Source organism: Talpa europaea, assembly GCF_964194135.1.
Source record: "Talpa europaea genome assembly, chromosome: 7".
In the NCBI taxonomy this organism is placed as follows: Eukaryota; Metazoa; Chordata; class Mammalia; order Eulipotyphla; family Talpidae; genus Talpa; species Talpa europaea.
Genome location: NC_140074.1, coordinates 28,564,670 through 28,588,004, shown reverse-complemented (window position 1 = coordinate 28,588,004; position 23,335 = coordinate 28,564,670).

The following is a 23,335-nucleotide window of genomic DNA, read 5'->3' as shown; positions in this document are numbered from 1 at the left end:
TGTAAATTTTAAAATTGGTGTTTATATATGTTACACTGAAAATTTTATATTTCTTTATAATTGTAAAAATTAATTGAGACCTATAAGTTTAATTTTTTTGCCATTATTTGTAACATTTCTTTTGATTGCTTAGAAAAGTGATTTTATATTTATTTTGTAAACATTTGTCTTGAGTAAAATTTGGTTTTTATTGCTATGACATATTGAGTTTCTGGTTAGCAATTCACAGTAAGCTATGCACAAAACCCTGAAGATAGAATTCAGTAATACTTTAATATCTTTTCAAGTGATGGGATATGGTGCTGGCCTAAAACGCATGTTATAGCTTTGATATCTAAAATATATCTAGGCACTTTGATCAATAATCTTCAAACATATATACAAGTTACTTCCAGTTCTCTGCACTGAAACATTCTCTGAATCTGTCCACATCTTTATTTTTTTTCAGTCATTATTTTGGACATTCCATCCTTAGTTTACTTTATTTCAGAATTTACACAACAATTGATAAAACATATACTGAAAAGTACTTTTTTCTGGAATAGCCTATCATCCTCAAGAAGATCACCAGGATGGTCAATGGTTTAAGAAAAACTTGAATGTTAAATGAAAAGGTATATCTGTGCTTCAGTTTAAAATACAACATGTGCAGCCTTTGTTAACGTCCTTTTATTTAAGTCAAAGCATTTATTTCACATTCAAAATTAGAAATGTTAATTATCAACACATTTAAGAGAAATAAAATGTAATTATTTCTTGCCCTGCTGCACAAAGATTTGTTAAAAGAAAGGCCCTTGTTAATTTAAAAGCTATTACAAGTTATGATTAATCTTAATAGTTACAATACTTATTGAGAATAAATTGCTTAAACCTTTAATTAAAAGTTGAATAGTCATTAAAACTATTTAATTTAGAAAGGAAAGGGTCTTGAGTTCAAACTCTTTTCTAATTTAATACTAAATCTAGTTAAAATTTAGTTACACTATAATCACTTTCAGTACTGGTTTGAGAGATACTCACATAATATGCATTTCTTCACTTTGATACTAACATACAGCACACTAATTTTTTTTTAATCTAATGGAAAATATCTTTGACATCCATGAATTTTCCTTTTATTTTATTTTTACTGGTTTTTATTGTATTATATTTTATTGAGGTAATGTTGGTTTACAATGCTGTATATAGGTTCATACCACTTCTGATGAATGTTACCACATCATCCCCCCCAACAAAGCATCCGTAATCCTCTACCACAGTCCACTGAATCCCTTTCATCCTATAGAATTGAGGCAAGCAAAGGAGTGATGGCTAGGAATGGGGAGCAAAGGGGGTAAATTTTCTTTTTTAAAAAACACTAGTTGTCATTTGATCTAGACACAGTTTTCTATTTTTGATGGATTCTTAATATTCTTTAGTATAAGCTCTCCCATGTTTCCACTTCCCTGTAGTTTCTGTACACACTTGTGCAAGGCAAACTCTTAGTGAAACAAGTGCTATCTCTACTCTTGTTTCCATTTCCAGATTTTCTCTATTTTAATTTATAAAAAGGGTGAAATGTTTCTCATTAAGGAATTCCATTTGTACCAGGAGAGGAAAAACAGCTTCCTAGCAGTGCCATATGGGATGAAGAAAAAAACAATCTACAAACACAAAGCTCAAATATCTTGTCCCTGCTGATCCTCAGGAATAAAAAGCATCAGGGTGTTACACTTCTAAGCATTCCTTGTTGTATCCATATAATAAGGATAAGTCTTCCACTGTTTTCCAGTAGATAACACAAAAATCTTCCAAATTACATCCCACTACTGTGAGCTACTCTAAGATGTTAAAACATCCAAAAGGTCAGTTATCTTCCACAAGGCCCATGATTATTATTATTTTCTTCTTTTCTCATTGCATTTTCTCTTCCAAGACGGTTTTCCTCAGCTCATTCTGAAACTAATATACTACTATCAACTTATTAAAAGTCACATTTAGATGAGTCGTTGGTATGAGATAACCCCTCATTCAAATGTACTCTGATGTCTACCTTTTCTAGGTATATCACAATGCTTTTGGCAGTGAATCTGCCCAATTCATCTTTACATGTGCCAGCTAAAAGTGTATTTGTAAGTAATCAGTCAAAGTATATAGAATGAATGGATGAGTAAATTAATAAATTAAAATTAAGTTAAAAGAATTTGTTTAAATTTAAGTCACTTAACTGCTGAAACCAACTAATACTTTCAATAAAATCCATTATCTGAATTACTTGACAGAGATCGTAGGTCAGTCATAAAATTAAAATGTTTCTCAAATTATGTGCAAGATCATAGTAAGAGGTATTCTAGAATAAACACACAGCACATTACAAAAAAGTTCTGATAATAGTTGAGGAGAGAAATTCATTTAACTTAGCATTTCCACAGGCATTAACTTTCAAGACATATTTTAATTTCCCCAGAAGAGAAGTATTCCATAGAAAGCACTAAATCATTTGGGGAAGTCATGGACAAGATAATGAAGTTCTATTTCACTTGAGCTTCATAGAGATAACATAATTAAAAATATGATACTGAATATTATTTTATTCCGATAGCCATACTTTTTTTTAGCAATACAAAATGCCAACAAGGCAAGCATACAAAAAATGATAAACTAAACACTATAAAACAATGGAAAACTGCATCTAATGCACATTTACAGAAAAACAAAGGTATTAGAAATATTACTGGTAATTGTTTACATTTAAAATGTTACTAGAGAGAAGCTGAGACTTTTTCATTTGAAAGTATATCTTGACCCTAGCTATTAAGTTGGAATGGTTAATAAAGAAACAGTGAATGTAATTTAGGTTGAGAGTAATATCCACCCCATGATATTTGGGTAAAATTAAAAAGCATTGAAAATATCAGTGTACTGAATTTATTATGACATACTAAATAGAAAAGGGAAAAACAGAAGAGGTCTATATTAGTATTGCCAAACAAATATAGAGTAATCCTTTGGGGGTGGATGGAGGGAAAAAACAGAGGATTGATCATGATACTCGAATTGGTTTTGTTTAATTAAAAAGCAAAATGTGAAAGTAAATTTTATTTGTAAGAATGTGATGTAATGGAGCCAACCTGGAAAAGTAATATATCACAAAGTCACATATAAAATGGAAAAAGGAGATGCTCTAAGATTGGCCATCAGATTTTTCCAATCTATGCTTTCACATTGCTTTCGGGTTTGACCTTATGAGACTCTATCTGCTTTCTGCTGCAAGCTATGGGCAAACTGCTGGCAAGGCACTATCAGTGCTACTTCTGAAAAATCAACATTGACAGTTTTCCCTAGTCTTGTCTGTGCTCATTATCCATGTCTCCAAAAGTAAGCCACTTAATACAAATAAAATGTCTTATGTTTAGACCTTTCACAAGTATATACTAGCTACAGACTAGAAATCATCCCCAGGGATAAAGTTTTGCTTGCCATATAGATTTTTGCCTGCAAAATTATAATAGCCAATTGGTTGATTCTGATTTCTGTGGAATCTGAAAATGGGCATTGCACTGCTATCTTTTTAAACAACAGTTTATTGAAAAGAGCAAAGACTCTAGAGCTATACTTTGGGCATGCTCTAAGTCTACTACTTATATAATGTGTACTTTAGAGAATTATTAAATATCTCTAAGATGTAGCTGTCTGCCTCATTTGAAAAATCAAGCTCAGGACAGCTATCCAATTGTATTCCATTAAGGAAAACACATGTAAATGTACAATTATATCATGGTGGTGAAAAGTAAGTGCCCATTCTCTTCCCTTTTAAAATCAACGACCACAAATCTCTCTCTTCCTCTCTGTATGGTTTCCTGTATGTGTGTGTATGGCATTGCTTTGCTTTCTAATGCCCATGAACCAGTCACTTCAATATTGAAATTATATCCACAATTATTCTTAAGGTATTCCATATGCATTCAATGTTAATTGAATGTGCACACACACAGCATACATACAAGCACATGTCTACCTATATATTGAAATATTGAAATGAGCTATGAGAAGTTTTTAAACTCATCATTAGTTTTAAGAACAGTAGTGATGTAAACGTTACAGACAGGGAAAAAAGGACATGTTTTTTCATAGACCATTAGTCAAGTTCTTTAGAAATATTCTGCTACCATAACAATCACAGAACTGATCAGTTAACAAAAAGGATGAAGTTCAGCCTAGAAAATCACTAGCATAGATCAGTATGGCCAGGAGGTAAGCAATCTCTAGAAACTTGACACATTGAACCATCTAATTCAATGAAAATAAAGTAAGACTGTTTAATAAGATCTTGGCTCACTCTACTGTCAAATGCTTCTAGAAGAATAAATGATCTTTGCTAAAATCAAAGAATATCAGTATATTTTCTGCCACTATTTTTTTTTACCTTGAGTAAAGAGATCTATAGAGAATAAAAACATAAATAATGAGAAGCATTATTAAAATCTCATTGGTGCTATGGCGTGGTCTTAATTTGTGAACATGGGACATTTTCTTCTAGAAATATCTTTAATGGTCTTTTTTTTCCCCCAGAAACCACCAGTGTAGTATATTTTCGAAATATATATGTATATTTTCTAAGTGCATATATATATATTTAAATATTAATACTTTTGTTTTACACAAAGCTTGGGTAAAATGATAGTTCTGTTAGTAATGATTTATCAGAGTGGATTTTATCATAGAATAAGAATGCAGAGACAATTCAAGGTTCTTAGTTTGTAACATGTTTCTTATTAAACTATGATAATATACAAGAAGCCACCTTTAGTTAGGTATTGCTTATAAACTATTTCAGAGTACAAAAGTGAAGGAAAGATGATAGCACATTTTTTCCTACTGGGATAAAATATTAATTATATGAAGCATGGAATTACTATCTTATAGCTATATAAAGGAACTAAAGCTTTCTTCATAGCTAGCTATAGATGCTAAACAGAAGCAGATTTATAGTTTTATATGCTTTATACATAGAGTAAGCTTACAAATACTTATATTTCTCCATAGGCAAAAAATTGGAAAGTTGACTGTGAAGGATGCTATTTTAAGTATAATATAAACATAGACTTTAAAATATATAGCTACATTATTCTTTTAAATGTAGTCAATTGGGGGCCTCCTTGGTGGTTCAAGGGGTTAAATATCTGCACTATGAAGCAATTCGCAACCTCTGCAGCCTCTCCTGACTCACCTGCTGCTCCCCTCAGCAGTGTACTTCGGTCAATCTGCCTGTTTTGTTCCCCATTCTATCTTCTGGGAATCCTCTCACCCCCAGCTCTTGTGTATATAATCTTTTAAAAAATGTAGTTAATTGGGTCTGAACATCATAATGTTTTGACATTTACAACTTTCAGTCATAAACAGGCTATATTTCAAAAAATAGAGATAATTCCATACATACTACTGATGAAATTACAACCTAATTATATACATTGTACATGGAAATTTCTTATTAGTATTGATAAACAATTTTGTGTAAATTGAATACATATTTGAACATTTCTGTAACCACAATTTAATAGTCCAGCCAGCAGTGCAAATATTTGTAATAAACTTTGACTCTTTTTCTTTTAGCTTTTTTTTAAGATTTATTTTTTATTTATACAATAGCTGGGGTACAGGCCAGAGGCACAGGAGGGTGAGAGGATTCACCAGAGACAGAGTGGGGAGCAGAACAGGCATACAGACCAAAAGCACTGCTGAGGGGAGCAGCAGGTAAGACAGGAGCGGTCTGCCATGCCATGTGGTAATCCCCCTGGTGGGCTGGGAATTGAACCTGCTCTGCAGAGGCTGAGGACAGCATCACAGTGCTGTGCTCAACCTGCTGTGCCACCAGGGAGGCCCTCTTCTCTTTTCCAAGAAACATTCCCCAAATCCCATTGTTTCTACCTTAGAAATATATATAAAATCTTATCATGTTCACTTCTACCATACTGCCTACACAACTATTATCATCTGGTTATTTCATTATTTTAACCTGTAGCATTCAGGTTTGATGTGACAAAAATAACATTCCAAATCTTAGTGATTGTCAGCATTCATTCTTTTTTTAAAGATTTTTTTTTTCATTTATTCATGCATACAAGAGCTGGGGTACAGGCTAGAGGTGTGGGAGGTGAGAGGATTCACCAGAGACAGAGCGGGAAACAGAACAGGCAGATTGATCAAAGTACACTGCTGAGGGGAGCAGTGGGAAAGTCAGGAGAGGTCTGCTGCGCCACGAGTTGCTCCCCAGCCGATCTGGGATCGAACTAGTGCTGCGTGGCTGGGGATAACTTCATAGGTTGCGTCTTAACCCCTTGGGCCACCAGGGAGGCCCAGCATCCATGCTTGCTTATAATCCACTGGAGGTTATTGATGCCTATATCTATATAAGGCTCTGCTGAATTTTCTGGGACTATATTGATTTATTGTGGCACAGTTGGAAACTGCCTCACTTTCTTTTACTTTAGTATCAAGGAAGAAGGACCATCTACTCTCTGGCATGTTGATCTTGTGGAAGAAGATGATAACTTGAGGATAGAGTAGGGCAGTGTGGACAAAACCTAACTACACACAGGTGATTTTAAAGCTTCTGCTTAAATGTGGTAAAAGTCACATTTACTCATGTTTCCTTGACCAAAGCAGGTCTATTGTCAAACCCTGTTAATGCAATGGGAAATTTCCTTCTTTAGAAAAAGAAATTATAAAATCAAGTAGTGATTAGATAAATGTGAACAAATAATATAATCCATCATTTCTTGCTATTTCTGCATTTATCCCTGTTACATTTGAGGGTTATTTTTCTTTCCTGAAAGTCATATACAAACAATCCTATTAAACTAATGTCAGATTATATCACTCATCTCAATAAATTTCCCAATGGCCTCTCACCAAATTACAAATTAATTACAAAGTCATTACAATCCTATCTTACCTCCCTTTTCTCTCACCTTTTCTCCCTTTGCGAAAACAGTTTCCTTCTAGTTTTGGACTGTAACAAAGGATATTCTATCTCAGTGTCATTGCAATTTCCCATGTAGTCTCATCGTTTCTTCCCCTCACCTCTTCCACATCTTTAAATCCCCACTTCTCAGTGAGACCAATATTGGCTGTTTTTTTTTTTGTTTTTTTTTTTTTCCAATAATGTGACTTCAAGTTTATAAAGCTAAAATTAACAGAATAATAAAGAAAAGTAGCAGAGTGGGAGATTTTAAAACACCTCCATCAGAAATAGATCGAGCAGGGAAATAATTAAGATTTGAAAAATTCAAACAACATGACATTAAAAGCTTAATCTAATAGACAAAAACAGAATCCTGAAAGTCAGAAATAAGATTTTTGTGCAATGTGGAATATTTATAAAACAAATTTTACATACCATTGCATTAATATATGGAAGTACATGCTAAAAAAAATATTGGCTGTTTTATTTGAAATTTTAATCTGCTCCCAGAGTTATATTAGCTCAAATTGTGACATTTTTCTTCTAAGTTTTTGAAAATAGCCTGGATTATGTACCTTAGATCAGGTGTCTAGAGGACATGCACACCTGTTAACAGTCTCACCAAGAATTATGTTCAAAGGATAGTTGTGGTACCCCAAAACAAAACTGGCATCCTATTTGAGAAATGAGAATAGATTTTGGGCAAAAGCAGATGCTGCAAAGTGCATTAAAGTTTTTTTTTTTTCTTTATGCCCAATCAAGTAGTTTTAATTCTTCATTTACTGTAAGAAAATTTAGACAAGTAAATGTTTCTAAGATTATTAGGACAAGCAAAAATCTTCTGCAAATTAGAAGTATAAAAAATCAGAAAATTTCACTGTTACTTCAAAAAAATTAAGCAAATGTATTTGAGAGTACCTAGGCTAAATCCATGGTATAAATGGTTTATACTATGTAATGCCTAAACTAGCACAGAAAGTAAACAGAACACAAGGTCAGCTCAGCTCTGATATCAGCTCATGAATCTGCTCCACTGGTTTATGTGCCCACTAAGCTCAGATTGCTACACTCCTCAGGGAGACCAGCCCCATCTTTGATCTGGCCTAATTCTCCAAAGCTCTAGCAAGTGGAAGGAAATGGTGAAGTCAGTTCAGTTAATATTACAATGTTGAGGAAAGAGATGGGAAGATACTGTGAAAGATTCTTTATCTCAAATGCAAAAGATGCAACTACTACAGTGAATATCCCAAGTTGGATGCAAGCACTATGCTGTAAGAACAAATGTCCAAACAAGTACATCATTCTGAATCTTTTAAGGCTTAAAATTATAATAACCTATTATAAAAGTTGATTTTTACAATCAAAGTTTCATAAAAACGAAGACTTTCTTTGTAATGTCACCAAGGTTTCTCAAGCAGAAGTTTAGGATTCTACAGAGAATGGATATAAATAACTATCTTTGAATTCTCAAAGGCTGACTTGAAATTTCTTTTGCATCCTCTAGCCTTGCTCAATAACTGTGTTTTGTTAACACAATCTGCTGAACCCTGATAACTCCCGGTAACGGGAATATGTTGTTAACTGAACTGTTGGAAGTACTAGTGCTTGCAGCTAATGCATTCTCAGAGCTGCACAGTATGAACACAGCAGGTGTAAAGTAAAAGCAATAATAAAAAATTGAACATACCTTAAGTGCTATGATTATTACTGTAGGCCAGTTTTTATCATCCCTTTAGAAAGTATACTTCTTGAATTTCCTGCGTCTAAAAGTATTGCTAGCAATATTAGCCTCATATTTTCTTTCTTGGTAATGGGAACTATATACCATATTTTAAAAAAAGCAAGAGGTATTTGAAAAGACTTTTCCAGAGATGGAGGACTATTAAATCTATGAATGAAATTATCTAAGATACTGAGATTTCCTCAAATAACTAATAAAAGACAAAATTCAATATAGTAATAGCTGGGACTCAACATCAACTCTATAGAATTTGTACCCATTGACCTGTAATTTATCTTTATAGTAAATGGAAGATAAAAGCTTGTTTTAGAGATTAAAACTCTAAGTAATAGAAAGGCTTTGCTTTGATAGTTTTAGAATGGAATGATAGACTCATTCTGATTTAAGCAGTCTATTAATTACACAAAATTATGTTTTGCAATTAGTGTAAATACATCTCTATATATGGAGATGGAGGTACAGAGATAGAAATGGAGGTACAGCACCAGGAAGTGAGGTACATGGTGGGTTTATCTAAAAAAAAAGTTTGAAGTAAATAATACATTTTACTTACAGAAATAATGTTTTCACAGATTAAAGTTAAAAATTTGACTCTCTTAGTAATGTGTAAGAGGAGAGTTTTAAAAACTAGTAGGAAATGAAAATCCTACAGGTACCTGAAATATTTTATAAAAGGATGTCCAACTGAATATATACCCATATCACTATATAATCAGTGTGTACACTTTTCTTTTCCCTACTCTCTACATTTGATCCATGAGTACATTCTGTCTTCTGTTACTTTAAAATATATTTAGAGTGAAATAAGTTATCCCCCTATTACTACTACTTTGGTCCAAGCTACCATGTAACAGCCTCCTACCATGATCTCTCATTTGAATTACAACCAGAGACACGGAAGTGATCGTGGATTTTGTACCATTTATTAAACAGAATATCCACGGTAATGCAAACAGATCATATTAGTTTAGACCTGAAAACATCATAATGGTCCCTATGTGACTTAAAGTGAACATCAGGTCTTTATGATACTCTACAAGGTACTAAATGAACTCTTTGTCCCATTACATAGCTGATCTTTTTTTTCTTACTATTGTACCTTTAAATTATTGTGCTCTAGGAACACCCACCTCTATTTTGTTCTTCCAAAATGCCAGTCACATGCTACCACAAGAAATTCATACATGTTATTCATTCTGTCAGGAGGGTTCTTCTTCCTGCTCACTTTCTTCAGGTAGTTTCTTCTGTATCATTTTATAAGTGTAACTTCCTCTGTTCACCCTATTCAAAAATCCACCTCTTTGTGGGCCTCCCCTGGTGGTGCAGCGGTTGAGCGCTGGGCTGCGAAGCTGCCCACAGCCTCTGCAGCTCCGGTTCAATCCCCAGCCACCAGTGAGGGTCCCACATGGAGCAACAGACCTCTCCTGCCACGCCCGTTGCTCCCCTCAGCACTGTATTTGTTCAGTCTGCCTGTTCTGTTCCCCACTCTGGTGAATTCTCTCACCTTGCCGCACCTCTGACTGTACCCAGTGCTTGTATAAATAAATAAATAAATTTTAAAAAATCCACCCCTTTACAATGACACTCTAATTCTTTACTTTCTTTCTTGTAAGTATTGATAGATGTTACTATATCATTTTGTTATCTATTTCTCTAAATAGAATGTAATAAGTCTTACTTTTGTATGTTTTGTTCACTGCTTCATTCCAAGGTCTAGTAGAGTATATATCCTTAGAAAACAGATGTTCAATATATATTCACTTAATACTTATCCTAGATATGGGAAGAACATTTTTTTAAAAAACATAGGATTTCGGGTATATAGAAACCACAAACATCCCTTCTTCCAGCTTTATTTTATAGAAAAAATTAAAAAAAAAGTCTTCTCCAAAATGAAGTGCTTATTTAAAATATGAACACAGGGCTTCCCCGGTGGCGCCGCGGTTGAGCGCTGGGTTGTGAAGCTGCCTGTAGCCTCTCTAGCGCTGGTTCGATCTCCGGCCACCAGCGAGGGTCCCACATGGCGCGCAGACCTCTCCTGCCACCCGCTGCATCCCTCAGCAGTGTATTTGTTCAGTCTGCCTGTTCTACTCTCTGCTCTGGCTCTGGTGAATTATCTCACCCTCCCGCACTTCTGACTGTACCCAGTGCATGTACAAATAAATAAATAAATAAATCTTTAAAAAACTAAAATAAAATATGAACATGGAGTGTAGTAAGAATTAGCTTTGTTTTTCTTAGCAGAAATATATACTATAATATATATTAGTATATATGTACTATATATACTATATAATTTATATTCTATAAGATATATATTATATAAAATATATTAATGAAGGTAATATTTCTAAGGAGATTTTGAAATTTGCTATTGATACATTAAAGTTGCTATAATTAGAACAGAAAAAATCTAGAGTTCATGGGCAATCACAAGTCTATTATGAATTAAGAACACTATAATGTGAGTGACAAATGTACAGTGTAATCATGCATTATACTGGGGATTACAACAATTGAAACAAATGATTATCTCATTATATTCAACACAGGTCAGTCCCTTATTAGAATAATATCTTCAATTCTGAGTTCAGGAGCAAAATGGAGTTGTGGTCAAACTTAAGTGTGCTCAGCTGAGAGTCACAAAGATAATTAAAGTGCTAGGAAATTTGGCCTCTGAGGATAGGTTAGAGAAACTTAGGTTATTGAAACTGAATCAAAGGTGGTTGAGGGGATATTAGATAATAGTTATCAAATGTAAAAATAGTTATAAAGAAAAGAAGCCAACTGTCAGTTTCTCTATTGAAGACTAACTAAGAAAAGGGTCAGTGATGTTTCTCTGCAGCATACTGAAATTAGGTTAACTATAATAAAACTTTTCTTTATATGAAAGAATTATGAAATGGGAAGATGTTACTGAGAAAAGTATTGCTATCTGGTAGTCTAAAATTGCCAATGGCTTCTCAATGTTCAAGATTGATTAAATCTATCCTTTGAGATAAGTATGGATAAAGTAACAAAGAAAATTCTCTCTTGGTCACTTCATGTCTAGTTCTCATAAAATGTATGAATTCTTCTTGAAATAATATGATTACAATTTAATTACTATTTCATTTTGCAAAGAAATCACTTTTTGAAATAATCAAATTTAATATTACTGAATAATGCTTGGGTAAAAATGTTATGAGAGTCTCACAATCATTAACACAGAAGACTATTAATAGTTACTTTCTTGAAATATCTCTCTAACTTTATTTCCCCATTGCAACGGCCTCCTCCTATTAAAGTGCATTTTTCAGAGGAATTACTCTTTAAGCATAGCTTTGGTCAATATAATTTTTTACTGAAAAAAAATCAAGTTTATATTAACTAATTGCATATCTCTGTGGTCTACTTATCTTTTTAATTCTGAAGTAATACATCACTTTATTCTGGACACTATGCTCCTTTAATATATTGTCCTATAGATTATACTGGCCTGTTTCTTCTTCATGAAACTTTATGGGTTACCTTTTGAAAGGGCAGAATTTAATCCACCTCATCAATGATCATTTCATATTCCTTATCTTCTCAACCACCTGGTCTATAGTTTAAAATGTCATACAGATGAGTCTGCCCTCACAGGAATGACTCTGTGACTGTGATTAAATGATTCCCCTGGTCTTCTTGGAAGAAATCTGATTGACAGTGTCCTCTAACTCTCTGTTCTCTGTCCTGTACTAAAAGTAGTGATTGTCTATGGATGCTATCACTTGGAGATGGAAAAAAGTAACTCATCAGCAACCTTTAAAAATAATGTTTCTGGGCCTCCCCTGGTGGTGCAGCGGTTGAGTGCTGGTCTGCGAAGCTGCTCGCAACCTCTGCAGTGCGGGTTCGATCCCTGGCTGCCGGGCGCAGGTCCCACATGGCGCACAGACCTCTCCTGCCATGCCCACTGCTCCCCTCAGCAGTGTATTTCAACAGTCTGCCTGTTCTGTTCCCAGCTCTGGCTCTGGTGAATTCTCTAACCCTCCCGTGCTTCTGACTGTTCCCAGTACTTATATAAATAAATAAATAAATCTTAAAAAAAAAAAAAACACTTAAAAAAAGAATATTGTTTCTTGGGCAACCTCAGATTCTTTTTCTTTTTCCTTTTTTTTTTTTTTTTTTTTTTTTTTTAAGAATCTTTAATAGGATTCTTGAGCCAAATTACCTAGGTGGGTAGGGGACAGAGGAGGGAATTCCCCATATGAACTAGCAAACAATGCTCTGATACCAGCAGAAGTCTGAGACTTTAATATAATTTAGCTCCATTATGACACACAAGTTAAGAACTCAGTCTTCCAAGACCACCATCCATGTATGATGTCAGTTGTAAGTCCAGTTTGTTACTTGAGCTTCTCACCAACTGCCTATAAACTAAGTATTCCTCTTCAGGTTTGATTATGTGCTACAAATGCTCACAGAATGGAAAGAAATATTTTACTGACTGGATCATTGATAACTCAGGAATAGCAAGATGGAGGAGATGCAGAGAGCAAGATATGGGAAATGGTGTGGAGCCTCCATGCCTTCTCTAAGCATACAATTCTCCCAGCAATACTGTGTGTTCATCAATCTGGAATTTCAATTTTAATGGATCATACCATCAAATGTGATTTGAAAACAAGCTGTTATACTGCCATGACTCCTGAAATCATACACTAAATTTCCTGTCTTAACTCCTACACAGCACAGTTTCCCAAAAGCATTACATTACTATCACATGAGATGAATAATTAGACTCAATACAGAATTATAACTTTTTTTTAAAGTGTGTGTGCTTTTTTTTTTTTTTTTAAAGATTTATTTATTCATGCATACAGGAACCGGGGTACAGGTCAGATATGCGGGAGGGTGAGAGGATTCACCGGAGACAGAGCAGAGAACAAACAGGCAGAATGATGAAATACACTGCTGAGGGGAGCCACGGGTGAGACAGGAGAGGTCTGCCGCGCCATGTGGGATTCTCGCCTGCCAGCAGGATCCAACCGGCACTGTAGAGGCTGTGGACAGCTTCACAGCACTGCGCTCAACTGCCTGCGCGACCAGGGGAGGCCCCAGAATTATAACTTCTAATGGCACTGCTATATATTTTTTATCTTCTTTAAAATAAATATTTTTAATTTTTAATTGAGGTAATATTTGGATAGTCCCATTAGTCATTACCACCATAATACCCTTACCACTAAATCACTTACAGTCCACCACAATAGTCCTCTGTGCTTGCTTCCTTATTTTTACCTCTACCCCACCTCCTAACCCCTTTTGTGCTTCAGTTTTGTAGTCAGCTATCAAAAGTTAATTTTTAAGATGTCTTGATCTGACTCTTAGTTACTTTATTTCCACATATTAGAGATACCATTCCAGTATTTATCTTTCTTCTGACTTAATTCACCTAGCTGCAAATAACATGAATTTATCCTATTTGATTACTGAATAATATCCCATTATGTATATTTGCCACTTCTTCTTGATCTACTTATCTGTTTGGGGACGCTTAGATTGTTTCCATAATTTAGCTATAGAAACTAGCACTGAAATAAACATGGGAGTGCAGCTTCCTTTTGAAATAGTGTTTTTGATCTTTTTTGGAATATATCTAGGGGTAGAAATACTGGGTTCTATTCTATGGGAGATCCATTTTTAATGCTTTGAGACATCTCCACACTGCTTTCCATAAGGAATGGATCAATTTGCATTCTGGCCAGCAGTACAGGAGGGTCCCTGTTTTCCATATCTTCATCAGACTTGCAGTTTCCAGTCTTTTCAATATGGACCATTCTTACATGTGTGAGATGGTATCTTATTGTGATTCTTGATTTACATTTCCCAAGTAATAAATGATGGTGAACATTTTTCATGTATTGGTTTGCAGTCTATTTTTTGAAGAAGTGTCTGTTTAGTTCTTCTTCCATTTTGATTGCATTAATTGTTTTTACTTTTGTAGCATTCCATGAATTTCTTGCATATTTTGATATACAGATGTATATCCACTGTCAGATTATGGTGTATAAATATGTTCTCCGCCAGTAAGGTGTCTTTTCATTTTAGTTGTGCTTTCTTTCACTTTGCAGAAGCTTTTTATTTATTTATTTTTATTTTTTAAAGATTTATTTATTTTTATACAAGAGCTGAGGTACAGGCCAGAGGTGCGGGAGGGTGAGAGGATTCACCAGAGACAGAGCAGGCAGACGACAGAAATACACTGCTGAGGGGAGTAGCGGGTGCGACAGGAGGGGTCTGCTGCACCATGTGAGATTCTTACCTGCCTTCCAGGATCAAACCTGCACTGCAGAGGCTGCGGACAGCTTCACAGCTTGGCGTTCAAATCACTGGGACACCAGGGAGGCCCTGCAGAAGCTTTTTAGTTTGATGTAGTCCAGTTTTTTATGTTCTCTTTTGTTTTTCTTGCTATTGGGAAAAATCCCTAAAGGCATCACTAAAATGTGAGTCATGAAATGTTTTGCCTATGTTTTCTTCTATGTATTTTATGATTTCAGGTTTTACATACAAATCTTTGATCCATTTTGAATTGATTTGTGTGTGTGGTGTGAGACAGTGGTCTAGTTTCATTCTTTTTGTAAGCTGCTGTCTGGTTTCCCCAACACCATTTTTTGAAGATGCTATCCTTTTTCCAGTGTATGTTGTTGGCTCCTCTGTCAGAGATTAACCATCCTTTTAATATGTGTGGGTTTATTTCTGGGCCCTCAGTTCTGTCCCATTGGTCTCTGTGTCTATTTTTGTTCCAGTACTAAGTTGTTTTAATAATTATGATTTTTTAATATAAATTGAGGTCTGGAAGTGTGTTATTTTCATTCTCTTTATTTTTTGTCAGTATTGATATTGCTATTTAGGGTCTTTTATAATTCTATATGAGTTTTATTAGCATTTGTTCTGGTTCTCTGACAAATGCCATTGATGTTTTTATTGGGTTCCTGTTGAATCTGTATATTGTTTTGGTAGTATCGTCATTTTGACAATATTGATTCTTCCAATCCACGAACAGAGACTATTTCTCCATTTTTTCATGTTTCTGTTTCTCTCAACAACATCTTATAGTTTTCTTTGTACATATCATTTACTCTCTTTGTTACATTTATTCCTAGGTATTTATTTATTTGTTTATTTTTGGTGTAATTGTAAATGGGATCTCTTCATTTTTTCCTCTTCTATCTCATTGCTTACATATAGGAAGGTTAGCTCCCAGATTGTGGATTGAACTCAGGCCCTAGCAGTGAAAGCACTGAGCCTTAATCCCTAGGCCACCAGGGAGGGCCTAATTTTCCATTTCTTTTTTTTTTTTTTTTTATTATTATTTTTTATTTATTTATTTGTTCGTTCGTTTTGTTTATGCATGCACTGGGTACAGTCAGAAGCACGGGAGGGTGAGAGAATTCACCAGAGCCAGAGCGGGGAGCAGAGCAGGCAGAAGGACCGAAGTACACTGCTGAGGGGAGCAGCGGGCGGCAGGAGAGGTCTGCGCGCCATGTGGGACCCTCCTCCGGTGGCCGGGGAGCAGCCGGGGATCGAACCGGCGCCACAGAGGCCGCGGGCAGCTTCGCAACCCAGCGCTCAGCCGCTGCGCCACCGGGGAAGCCCTAATTTTCCATTTCTTAATGCTACAGGTTGATGTGTAAATTTTTATTTCTTTTCTGACATAGTAATATCATTTCGAGAGCAAGCAAATTAATAGATGTGTGATCTACCAAGCTCACCAGAAGTTGGCCATCATTCATAAAATAAAACCTAGGACATTTCAGTCACCTCTAATATGAAAATATCCACATGAATAAAAGACACATGGATCATGTGGACATAATATTCTTCCCCTAAAACTCATTCTTCTCCTATTTTTGACATACTATAGCCAATATCATTGTGACTTGTTCTACTATTTACTAAAACACAGACGACATTCTTCTTTCTTTTTTACTATGGGAGAACTAATTTGATCAACCCATAAATATTTCAATGAAAGTAAAAATATGAAAACTAATTAAAAAACCTGAAAGTAGTATGTTTGCAAATATTCTTGTCGGTAAGATCCTTTATCAAAAACTTTGGCATAAGATTCATTAAAAATGTGTAAGTTACTATTCTTTTGTTTCAACCCTTCTTCTCTTGTTACATATATGTACTTCAATTTTGCAAACACTGTCACAAACAGAGGTAGACTTTAGAATGTATCTGTATATCCCTACAATATTTATTTATATGAGATTTAAATTAAAAATCTTTGTTTTTCCTTGACTTCACTATGAATATTTATTTTTCTTCATATAATCACAGAATTTTCTTGTGAGTGTGATATCTTGTAACTCTAACTTCTTAAAAGTTCTAAAAGTAAGGTTAATACCTTCTTCCAGCAATAGCAGATTGCATACATGCCATGTGTAATATATATTGCATATAACAGAGGTGAAGAATAAACTTCACCAATAAAATCATTTTTTACACTTTGCCAACAATGTGTTGAGATGAAAATGTGGTGATAGCAGAAAATTTTATGATTGCTGACATTTTTCCTTATCTACAATTTTAATGGCAGGTGTTTATTTTAATATTTCTATGCCACTTTCCTTGGTTCGCAATAGAATATGCCATCATTTAAAATGTTGACAAGTGTTGCTTATATAAAGCAATCAGAGGACAGGGAACAATTCTGAAAGAACACATACTAATTTATAAATAGGACAATATTGTTCAGAGGTAGTTGAAAAAATTTTAAATGTGAAAGCAGAGCAAGAAGTGAAAAATAATCACCAAATCAGCAGATGAAACTTTTAGAACACAAAATAAGTCAGGATAACCTGGAGGGGAGGGCAGGAAAGATGATACATTGATGAAAAACTTAAATGAGTATGTAATTTTGGATAATAAATATTCAGATTATGCAGGAAGAGATGATTATGACAGTATTTCATTGGACATTTGAGCTATTAAAATAGGCTGATAGGGCCTCCCCGGTGGCACAGCTGTTGAGTGCTTGGTTGTGAAGCTGTCCGCAACCTCTGCAGCACTGATTCGATCCCTGGCCACCAGGCAAGGGTCCCACATGGCGCGCAGACCTCTCCTGCCGTGGCCGCTGCTCCCCTCAGCAGTGTACTTCATCAGTCTGCCTGTTCTGCTCTCCACTATGGCTCTGGTGAATTCTGTCACCCTCCTGTGCTTCTGACTGTACCCAGTGCTTGTATAAATGAATAATAAAAAAAAAAATGAATCTTAAAAAAATAATAATAAAATAGGCTGATATATAGTAACATTGCACAAAATATCAGTTATTTTTTTTTTCTTTTATTTCAGACAATGTCATGAAATTCCATCAAATGTGTTAATATTTTCCATAAGTAAAGTATGAGATTCCAAAATGTATTATAGGATGTAATTATGCCAGTGGTTTATTGCTATTTGTGTATCTAGAATGTAAACTTGCTTCCTGTGATTTGACAGAATATTTCTGTCAGAATTTGACAGAAATGTCTATAATTTGATAGAGATATCCATATCTCATCTTCTCAAAAGTTAGACATAGATAAGGACCTACTCTCTTGAGAGATTAATAAGCTTCCCAACCTTACTGATTAAGAACATGTATTTTGAAATCTCTAGAAATAACAGCATTGGCTAGTTAAAAATAAATGCCACCTTAGTAGTCTCCATATAGAGAATTTCAAAGGTACACACAAAAGGTGAAAAATTCATCTTTTGTCCAAGGAGTAAATATATTCCTCTCACTCCTTACAGTTCCCAGGCAATGACAACGTTGAAGTGAAAATATGAAGGTATTTTTTTTGTTGTTGAGTAGGAAATCACAAATTATAGCTTTTCTCCCCATGTGCTATTTAGGGTAAAAATTTCTTGTAATATTTATTTCAAGTATAAGAACTTTCTTTCAAGTTATTTTTTTTTGGTAAAATTGTCCTAGATCTCCTAGAGATATCCCATATTTGTTAACAAGAGCCTCCTTTTGCATTTCCACTTTAATTCGCTGCATCTTAATTTAGTATAGGTTTGTGTTACTCAGTACATATTTTTGACTGATTGAAGGGTGACTAAGCAAGTCAATAAATGCTAAAAAATATACTAAATTAAAATAAAAATATACCTTCTCTCAAGCACAAACATTACCTAATATTATTTATTATATATGACTCTACTCTTAATATGTACAAATTTGTGCCTTATTTCTATTTTGATAATTCAACATATTTAAAACTTAAAGATACCTATGGATTTCAAATTATTTTTAATATTTTGTAGACTATAATAAAAAATATTTCCCTTAATTTAAAAAAAAATATTAGGTTTTTTTTTTTAAATAGATTATATTTTAAGATAGTAAGTTGTTTTTTTTTTATTTTTTTTTTTTTATAGAGGCATGCTTTTTATTTATGTATTTATTTGTTTGTTTGTTTGTTTCATTTATACATGCACTGGGTACAGTCAGAAGCGCGGGAGGGTGAGAGAATTCACCAGAGCCAGAGCAGGGAGCAGAGCAGGCAGAAGGACCGAAGCACACTGCTGAGGGGAGCAGCGGGCGGCAGGAGAGGTCTGCGCGCTATGTGGGACCCTCCTCCGGTGGCCGGGAAGCAGCCAGGGATCGAACCGGCGCCGCAGAGGCTGCAGGCAGCTTCGCAACCCAGCGCTCAACCGCTGCGCCACTGGGGAAGCCCTGTTTTTTTTTTTTTTTTAAGATTTATTTATTTATTTATACAAGAACTGGGTACAGTCAGAAGCGCGGGAGGGTGAGAGAATTCACCAGAGCCAGAGAGGGGAGCAGAACAGGCAGAAGGACCGAAGTACACTGCTGAGGGGAGCAGTGGGCAGCAGGAGAGGTCTGCACACAATGTGGGACCCTCCTCTGGCGGCTGGGGAGCAACTGGGGATCGAACCATGCTGCAGAGGCTGCGGGCAGCTTTGCAACCCAGCGTTCAACCGCTGCACCACCGGGGAGGCCTCTTATTTTTTTTTTACTTTAATTGTACATATTTTAATTCCTACAAAATAAAATATGACAAGCAAATCTATTAACTCATTACAACTCAATGATCCTTTCAAGTCAAGGTCATGAGATTAGCAAATAAATACAAAGTTATTTATTAGCCCAAGGGTTCTCAAATTTGATGGATCATAGAAATCAACGATTGATAGATAGCAGATTAAAGGTCATTTTACTAAATTCTTTCACCAGAGGTTTTAGTACTACATATCTAGGATACTGTTATTCTCCTGGTACTGGCATTTGGTCTTATTTTGAAATCCACTACAGTAGAGTGTAAATTATATGACAGCAGGTACTGTGTCAGAGCAGGGTTCTCTGGCCAGTTGACCTAAGATTAGGTGACAAAAACAGTTTATTTGGGAAGTACAGTCTATACTGGTAGAAAATAAGATAGGAAATTTAATAGAGGGAAAGAATAAGATAAGAGAAAGATAAGAGTTAATAAAGTGTGTACAATTTAGACAGTTACCACTGTGGCTAATTGAAGCCTAATCCCTAGGGAAACTGAGAAATACCACAATACAAATTCCTCAATATAATCCCAATAACAGGAAAAGGGAACTGGAGTATCTGTATAGCAATTCTGGAGAGTCACTGGTAAAGACTGCTCTCAAGGGCTGTTAATTTCTTGTCACTTCCAGCTTCCTAAGAGAGGTTAGTTGACTGTCTGCAGTTCTCTGACATGTCTACCACAGCTTGGGATTGTATATTTAGACTTCTCTGCATGCCCAGAAATAGGAGGCAATCAATAAGTATTTTTGAGGCCTCCTTGGTGGCTCAAGGGGTTAAGACGCAAAATATGAAGATATCCACAGTCACTGCAGTATGAGTTCCATCCCTGGCCCATGAGATCCCCTACATGGCGCAGCAGACCTCTCCTGACTCACCCTCTGCTACCCTCAGCAGTGTATTTCAGCCAATCTGCCTGTTCTGTTCCCCACTCTGTCTCTGGTGAATCCTCTCACCCTCCTCAACACCTGTAGCCTGTACCCCAGTTCTTGTATGCATATATAAATAAATCTTTATAAAAGTAAGTATTTATGAAAAATAAACAGTAAGTGAATGAAAGGTAAAATATGAAGCCATTAAATAAGTGAAGCATTTACATTATATTTAAGGGCCTCCATGGTTGCCTAGGGGTTAAGTCTCGGGACTATCACCACTAAGGCCTGAGTTTGATCCCCAGCCAGGGAACTAACCCACGTATGGTGCAGCAGACCTTTGCCTGCTGCTCCTCTTATCAGCTTATTTCAGTAAATCCACCTGCTTCGCTCCCCACTCTGTCTCTGGTGAATCCTCTCACCCCCCTCCCCACACCTCTGGCCTATACCCAAGTTCTTCTATGCAAAAATAAAATAAAATAAAATAAAATAAAATAAAATAAAATAAAATAAAATAAAATAAAATAAAATAAAATAAAATAAAATAAAATAAAATAAAATAAAATAAAATAAAATAAAATAAAATAAAATAAAACAATTAGTTAAATTAAATGGGTTGAGTGATTTAAGTAAAATACCAAACTCTCATAACCATTGAGCTCAGGGTAACGCAATTTAAATTTAAAATTTTTTTATCTTATGTGGTTTGTCATCATCTTAGTGGGCACCACAGGATTGTTCTGAAATATCACTTCCTTCTCTCCTCTTCTCCCTTTAGAAATCCTCTTCAGGGATATTTTTCTCTAGAATTACACTTAATAGGAAGATGTAACAAGCTTTAATGGAAAGCTTCATGTTACAGCACAAATGTTGGCCTATTGAATATCCTTCTATCCTCCTAATTAAATATTAACCAATTTTATCTGTTTGTCTAATCTTGATTTTCATATCAGATCATTTTAAGTCATTACAAGAGCAAGCAGGGAAGAAAGTATGAAAACTTAGTCTTAGAAAATTGCTCAAGCAAAATTATAGTTAATTAGCAAATGTTTTTTCAAAAAGTTATTTTTTCAATACTCACATTTGTACTTTATTTTGCACACATATACACACACACATTTGTGGCTCTAAGACTCATGCCATCAACTCCCTTGAAGCCTTTGATTCAGTTATAAACAGGATGGTCTTTCAGATTCTTTACATTGTCAATGTGGCTAAAATTTCCAATTCATATCAAAATGAAAAAAAAAATCACAAACCTTGGAAATGGAAAAAAATTCAATATCCTAAATAAATGCTTCACATCCTGCTTGGAATTGGAGGTGGAGATGAAAGTATAAGCAAGTAATCAAGTAATCTTAAATTAGAAAGTCCCCACAAGAATACAGAAAATATTCAGTTCCATTTGCATAACAGTGTTGACTAACCTCAGGGGTTACAGCTCAAACACTTAAAAATGCCAATGAGGAAACATACCGATGTTAGTTTGCCTAGTTGCATACTGGTATACTGATAATGGAGAAGGGAGAATACATACATATATATATATATATATAATATATATTGTGTGTATATATATAACTTATCCCTTCTCCCTATATATATATATATATATACACATATATATATAGTACTTCTCCCAAGTTATTGCAATAAAGTACATCCTCATACATGCACAGTGCATGCATGTGTACACTATATCACACACACACTACTTTTGTAGGCAAATAAAACTTATTACATATTATATTAGCTAAATCCTAATTTAGATTAAACTGCACTATCCCTTAAACAAAGCACTGATATAGTTTTAATTTTATATTTCACCCTTAAATTTTAGTAATTTATAGCATTTTAAATTTTTGGTTAATTTTCTGTTCTTGTATATTGAACATCTCCTTTCCATTTGTCAGAAATCTTTAAGGAATATTTGTGCAATTGAACAAAATCCAGAGCAATAAAACTGCCAGGATGAATTATCTGTAGTTCAAATATTATACGATGATGTTAAAAACTTTATCATAGGAACTTAGGGCCAAGAAGCAGGATAAATAAAGATCTTAATGGGTTCTCAGGAGTGTGGTCTGTCATATTTAGAGTGTAGCATACAGGAGATGGACACCCAAAGGGCTCTGAGTAGATGTCTTTTGGAATAAGTAGTATGCATGGAAATAATCAAATTTTAGCACCTCTATCTTAGCAATGTGATCTTTGAAATTCCTTAAACTGCTTTGCATAGCTATTGTGAGGATCATTTCTTTAAAACAGTTAAATACAATGCTGGACACAAAGTAAGTAATCAATAAACATTATTTTCTGTTATTTTACTATTAAAAATTATTATATCTGCCCAAAGAGCAGAAAGACAGAGCATTTAGGCAGCATTTGGAGATCACTTAGCAAATGATGATAATAATAACTATAATAATAATATATATATTCAAGGAACAAAATATTGTAAGAGCTGTGCAAGTGCATGAACTCATTTAATACTCTCAATTCTATTTCATTTCCAACTATATAGATGAAGTAGCCAAACCTATGAAAGATGAATCATCTTCAAGATCACAGAGGTATGAATAGCAGAGTTGGAATTTAAACAAGGGAGTCTAACATTAGGGTTAGACTCTTAGAAATATGCTCTACAGTCTCTTGATAACAAAAACAAACAAACAAAAAAACAATCATCTAGATAGAAATCTTGAGGGTTAAAATTCCATGTAATGTAGATTACAAAATGAATAGCA